This window comes from Bidens hawaiensis, unplaced genomic scaffold (assembly GCF_021521415.1).
Source record: "Bidens hawaiensis isolate Kalapana, Puna unplaced genomic scaffold, B.hawaiensis_p1.1 tig00086689_1, whole genome shotgun sequence".
Lineage (NCBI taxonomy): Eukaryota > Viridiplantae > Streptophyta > Magnoliopsida > Asterales > Asteraceae > Bidens > Bidens hawaiensis.
The window spans coordinates 17815-24789 of record NW_027504232.1 but is presented as its reverse complement, the minus strand read 5'-3'; the positions used below and the strand labels follow the sequence as shown (position 1 = coordinate 24789).

The 6975-nt window shown below is 36.2% G+C and overlaps 1 pseudogene; it reads left to right on the top strand.

Moving 5' to 3' along the window:
* Positions 1 to 4964: 4964 nt before the first annotated feature.
* Positions 4965 to 6509, top strand: LOC143607791 (GDSL esterase/lipase WDL1-like; annotated as a pseudogene).
* Positions 6510 to 6975: the final 466 nt, after the last annotated feature.

Here is a 6975-nt window from a genome sequence, read left to right as displayed (position 1 = left end):
ATTGCTGAGATAGTAATTTAATATTATTGATTTCATAATTATGATGTCTATGTATTGATTGATAAGTTGATAGTTGTTTAATTCGTGTTCTAAACCGTCAGTTCTTGGTGCTAAAGGCAATCGGGATTAATCAGGTGGAATTCGGGGTTGGATAATCTAATTGGTTTTTGAGTGATTGCCTTTTGTTTGTTAATCCAAATACTTAGTCCTCAATTACCATAATCGTTTGCATATTCACGAATTATGTTTTTTTAGTTCGTCTCAGATTAAACATTTACATTAACATTCATTGAAACCTGAAACCGAGGGAGAGCATATCCTCTCATCTTTTATTGAAAAAAACAGTGTTAAGTGTATTAGTTAATTTTCATTAATCAAACAACACAACCAAAACTTTGTTATTTAATTTTCTTCATTCAGTTTAAATTTAGTTAAATCTATAAAACTACTTGGTAACACATATTCCACAAACTCTTCGTGTTCGACACCCATTTACCACTATCTAATAGTTGTATTTGGTTTATTTTTGTGCGAGTCTTCGATCTCGTGTCAACCGCACTGCGCGGTGGCCTTGCAGCCTGCCGTTGCGCAACGCTCCGGCCACCGGGGTTGGGTGTTTTCGTTTTGTACACATTTAGTCCCTAATGTTTGTTAAAAAGATCATTATTTGAACTAGTTTTGTTTTAAAAAAGGATTTGAGCATGGATTGAAGTACAATGGCTTAAAGTGAACATATAGAAAACTAATAACTCATAAATGCAAGTTATTAATAGAAATTAGGATCCGAATAACGTTCAAACATGGATAAAACCAAATAACCAAATAAGATGAAAACCCGAAATGTTACACGAGCCTCGTATCCAAACCCGTTCCCCTGTGTACGCTGGTAGGTGGTCGTGGACGGCCGTGGCTAAGGAAACCCGAACCAGATCCGAGCCTTCACGCGAATACTTTGGACGTGAAGGTGTGAATTTCAAGAATTCACATCGCATGACGTGCGAATTTCTAAGATTCGCATCCTGTGCGAATTTCTAGGATCCGCATCCCGTGTGAATTTCTAGGATTCGCATCCCACCTTTGTGCTTCAGTGGTGGCCGGAGTCTGGAAAAACGTCCGCGACGGTGGTGGCCGTGGTTTATGAAAGGAGGAAGAAAGAAAGGAGAAGAAGTAGAAGCGACGGTGGTGGAGGTTCAACCAAACCTCTCCTTGTTGCCTTACCTACTGAAAACGGAGAGAGAGGAAGAGTGGCGGTGGAGGTTTCCAGGAAGGGGGGGAGGGCGTCGGGGGTGGTTAGGGTTTGGTGAGGGAGAGAGATGAGGGTGATAAATGAAGAAGGAGGGTTGGTTGGGAATGCTTATAATAATAATAATCTAATAATAAATAATAATAAAAGTAGTAAATAAATAATAATACTTAATAATACTAAGATATAATAATAATGATAATAATGTTGATAATTATAAGAATAATGCATGGATGTAAGGACTTAGTCAAACCTGACATGGCATAATATGAGCGAAACCCGAGACCCGACTCGTTTAATAACCCGTAACCCGCCTCAATAGAGGGACATGATTAGAAGGCAAACCGAACAACCAACCCGTTAATAAAATAATTCATTAACGAGGGGTAACTTATAAAATATATGTATAAGGATAACAGATATGAATATGGGAAACCGAAATAAAGTTAAGAAGTATAAGCTAATAATAATAGAATAAATATAATAAAGATATACCTATATATATATATATGATAACAATAAACATCGATAAGAAGATAAACTAATGGCGTCGGTTCATTACTAAAATAAGGTTAAGTATATTAAACTAATACGATCGGTTTAAGAAGGTCATATGTTCGGTTCAGTTAACTTAAAAGTTAACCCCGTTAACTTAGAGAATAATTAATGCACAAATAAAGAGAATTAATATGTATACGTTATTAACAGTTAGTCGAGCTCAGTTGAAGAAAGGAATTACTATTAATTTAGAGAGGAATCGCTTACATGTGAGTTCTAGCCCCCCTTTTTCCTTTAAACGTTTTTAGGGCTGTATGCATACTCGTACGTGAAAGAATAGATATATGTAACTTTAGTTAATGACATATATCTTGTAAGAACATGCCTATATATTAATTTATTAATATATATTTAAATGTTTGATTGATAGCTAATAGAATATAAAGAGTTAGGGAACATACCCTACTAATGCTTGCGTAGAATGTTATAGGAATATAAAAGAGTATGAATGTTGTGTATAGAAGAATGTGTATACGTTCATGCGTAGAGCCTTCGGGCCTCATGCATGCACAATAAGTTAGGATGGCAAATCCCTCTAACTTTATATGTCTCGGTTTTGAGCAAGGAAGGCTCGGTTATGAGCAAGGATAGAAGGCTCGTTTATGAGCAACAGTGGGAGGCTCGGTTATGAGCAAGGATATGAGGCTCGGTTATGGGCAAGGATAGGAGGCTCGGTTACGAGCAAGGAAGGCTCGGTTATGAGCAAGGATAGGAGGCTCGGTTACGAGCAAGGAAGGCTCGGTTATGAGCAAGGATAGGAGGCTCGGTTACGAGCAAGGAAGGCTCGGTTATGAGCAAGGATAGGGGGCTCGGTTATGAGTAAGAGTAGGAGGCTCAGATACGAGTAAGCGTATAAGAATAAAGTTATGAAATGATTAATAGACAGACATAGAGAAAGTAAATAAAGGATTATAAACGTTATGCTATATATAAATGTATGAAAGATGTGATTTGCTTATAAATCGTATGTTGTGAAAAGTAAAGAAATGTTAGAACTCACTCAGCGTATAGCTGACTTTTAGTATGCATGCAGGTGTTGTGATGACGTGGCAAGCTTGAGGCGCGTACGAGGCTATCCATATTGAAGATTAGTTAGAGGAGGAAGATGTTTTGTAAAAAGTTTTAGTTTCCACTGCAAATTGATTATGCTTCCGTTGTATCAAACTGAGTTATGAGTAAATCCAACATCGTAAGGCTACTGGGATCAGGGCCTTTCAACTAAGGAAGCTGCGGTCCTACACCAGATCCAGCAAAAAGAGCATGCATGAGGATCTTATTGTCTTCTTGTAAAGGTATACAAAAGAATGCCTTAATTATAGCGGTGCTTCTGAAAAATGCGTGTACATGAATGCCATCAAGGCAAATAAGCTCGTCAGACGGTTTTACGAGAACATTCCTCAAACAATGAAGGAATCCATTGTAAAAACTAAAGCTTACCTTTGGGGAGAAGAATCTTTGGATAACTAAGAAACTTGGAAGCGTGACCATAGAAATTGGAGAATCGTTCCTTAGAAGGGAAGAAGCCTCGTTTCCAGTCCTTTGTTGAAAAGCATTCACCGAAACAATACGAGCTTAGAAGGTCAAATGACGGAAGCCAACATTCTCGACAACATAAACCCTTAGAGAAGGAGAAGCCGATCTTCACTATTCTGACTAAAACTCCACAAAAAAACTTGGCAACCGAGGAAGTTAAGCATAACTTCCGACCTCCACGTCCCCTATCTAAGCCAGCGAGTAAACGTGATGCAGGCAAGGTTTTTTCCTTCCACAATAATACCGACCATCACACCAATGACTGCTTCCAGTTGAAGAAACACATATAAGAAGTTGTCTAAAGTGGTGAACTAGCTCACCCACTCAAGGATCTTAAATATAGCAAAGAAGGTGTTCATTTTTCTAACTAAATGGGGTTTTCATTATATATATATATGTGTGTATGTGTGTGTGGAGAGAGAAGATCAAGAGTGAACTCTTTCTTAGAGAAAGAAGTAAATAACTAATAAAGAAATATTTTTAATTTAATTAAAAAATATTTTTAATTTTTTTTCCTTTCGTTCTTCTTATATGTTTTTATTCTTAACTAGAAAAAATATGAAAAAAAAACTCATTGTAGTGTACATACGCAATACACCGACATTGATTTTGCACATATGCACACTACAATGATGCACTGCATATGTACACTACAACGATTTTGTTTTATTTTTCCATATGATATAACACTATTACACATACATATAAAACAAAGTTAAACGTACAGAGTTATGAGTTTATCACTTTAAAACAAGTTACAAGTACTTGAAAGTAAAGCTGTTATTATTTTGTTTTTACAAAATGAATTAGGTTATGACTTTATCACTCATTGGAAACTGCCGATTTTAGCCAGATTTGACTGTTGACCGATTAATTGGCCGACTAGCCCAAAATTAATCAGTGAAGTGAGGGCTAGCGATTAATTAGAGATTAATTAGTGCCTAGTCGGGATTTTTGCAATACTGACAGTTACACCCCTGAGTTAACGTCAAATTTAGACCGAGTTAACAATTTAGATGAAATTGACAACGGTTGAGAAATATCAAGGGTCTAATTGCGAAAAAAAATATTTTTGGATGAAATTTGCAAATGTGACCAAACCTCAGGGACGATTTTGGTACTTTACTCATATAATAAAGAATGGTGAAAAGACATGTCTATCCCTGACTTAACGATTAAAGTTAACCGGGTTAGTGATTTGGATGTAATTGGCAAGAACTGGGAAATCCATATACAAAAAATAAACTTTTTGAACTAATTTCGCAATATTTGCCAAACCAAAATGACGAAAATTACACTTTACTCATTAAACAATTAAAAAACTATATTATTAAAGAAATGAAGTGAGGCCACCATCTCTATAACTTATCATTATCCCGAAAGTCACCCCACACCACCTATCAACATGGCCAACTCTCTTGACCCGCTAACTTCCTGACCATTATTACCTACAGTCGAATGCCTACCACCTTGTCTCTACCATAGTCACGATCAAGATGAAAAAATTCAACAAGATTCCAAAATGGAAATTATTTCCATCGATTTGAAGGTCTATTATGGAGGGGGTATTCCGTGTTTTTTATCCTTTTCTGTGACTATTGACAAAGTTCATCAACCATTGAAAGTAACGATGGTTGGCCCAAGAAGGCCACAGTTCGTGCTGTTCGGTTCCTCGATCGTTGAATTTAGCTTTCGCCAGGATGGTTGGTAGTGAAATTGTTTTCTTGCTGTAAATTGTTGCTTCATTTGGAATCGGAAAAGAAGGCCCCAAGTTGTATGTATATATTATAATCGGTAGGCAAAGCCAACCAAGATTTTTACAACCACCAAATCACACCGATGCTAGTACATGATTCCAAGTTAAAACACTGCAAAAATCCAACAGAAATTATCCCCCCCCCCCCCAAATCATTCCTACCTTTCCTCAAAACCCATAACAAACCGCATCGAATGCCTGCCTTCACTTTTTTCTTAGGTAGACCCATGAATTAAGAGCAAATCCTGAACCGCCAACGCATATTCCTATGCTCCTTCAAATTCGAATAACCCATATAGCCTGATGAACACCTCTATTTGCTTCACATTAAAATATTTGAATGCAACTATTTTTTCATACATAAATATGTGTTCAGTTTAATTTGAAATGGTGCAGGCAGACATATTTATGCGAGGATATGGTGGTTGGAACTCAAGGCTAGCCGTACAAGTTCTAGATCAAGTCTTTCCAAAGGTTATTTCTTCATTTATTTGAAAACCAAACTCATATATGTTACCAGCTTTTATGTGCTCAACATCTGTTTTTCTTGTTTTTTTTAGGATGATCCAATTCAACCATCTCTGGTGATAGTTTATTTCGGAGGTAATGATTCAGCGTGTCCAAATGGCCTAAATGCTCATGTACCTCTTTCTGAGTATGTTGAAAATATGAGGAAGATTGCTGTCCATCTAAAGGTTAACTCTTACCACAATATTTGATGATGTCATTATTGCAGTACTTCTTCGCGTTTAATAGCCATTGTTTGTGTTTTATTTTGATACAACCATATGTGTAACGTTGTTATCAGAGCCTTTCAGAGAAGACACGCGTAATATTTCTTACTGCACCTCTTGTAAATGAAGCTCAACTGCTACAAGTTTTGGGGTGATGTTATAACTGATATAAGTTGTTATTTTATTATTATTATTATTGTTGTTGTTGTTATTAATTTTTTTTTCTGTTCATTGACAAAACATGTTATATTTCAGTGTTGATACTCGCAAAAACGAACTATGTCAAAAATATGCAGATGCTTGTGTAGAATTATGCCTACAGATGGGGATTAAGGCCATTAATCTTTGTAACGCGTTTAAACGACATGATAATTGGATGGCAGCTTGTTTTACGTGAGTATATATGCTTTCATATACTTGCTTTATAATGAATATCATGCTTTGAGAAATAGTGTTGTGGGTCAACTCAACCCATGTTGACTTGTACCGAAGAGTGTATCATTTGATCCATGCTTTGACTTTAAGAACAGTTGATGGTTGACTAATTAAGTTGACAACAGAGATGGGATGCACTTAACACCATTCGGGAGCAAAATAATGGCGAAAGAGATCCTAAAAGTCCTCAAGGAAGCTGACTGGAAACCGAGTTTATATTGGGAAGCTTTGCCTGCAGAGTTTGCTTAGCTTTTATATAATGTTATCGGCCCTGATTACAAACCTGATAATCTGAATATCTTAATGTGTTAAAAGGTTATTGGGATGGCATATTACTGGTACTTGTGTTTATTTGTTTAACTTTAATATATTCAAAGGTTGTCTGTTTTTCTTGTATATTGTTGTCACTGTATGTTCCATTGCTTTCTATTATGATTTGGGTAAGTAGAATAAGCCTGTTCAATTTGATTTTAGGATCGGTTTCTCAGTTCTAGGTTTTTGTATTTTTAATCACGGACTGGTTCAAACCCGCACAAGCATACTTAAGCTTTTTCTCTGCCAAGCGTATTAAAAGAATATTATTATTTACCTTCATAGAGTTGGTAACCAAGTAAGGGTGTTAACAAAACATAGTTATCAGTGTTTTTTAATACCATGATAGAACCCGAAATAAAATAGTAAATTGATAGAAATCAACAATAACATGGATAGTTGGC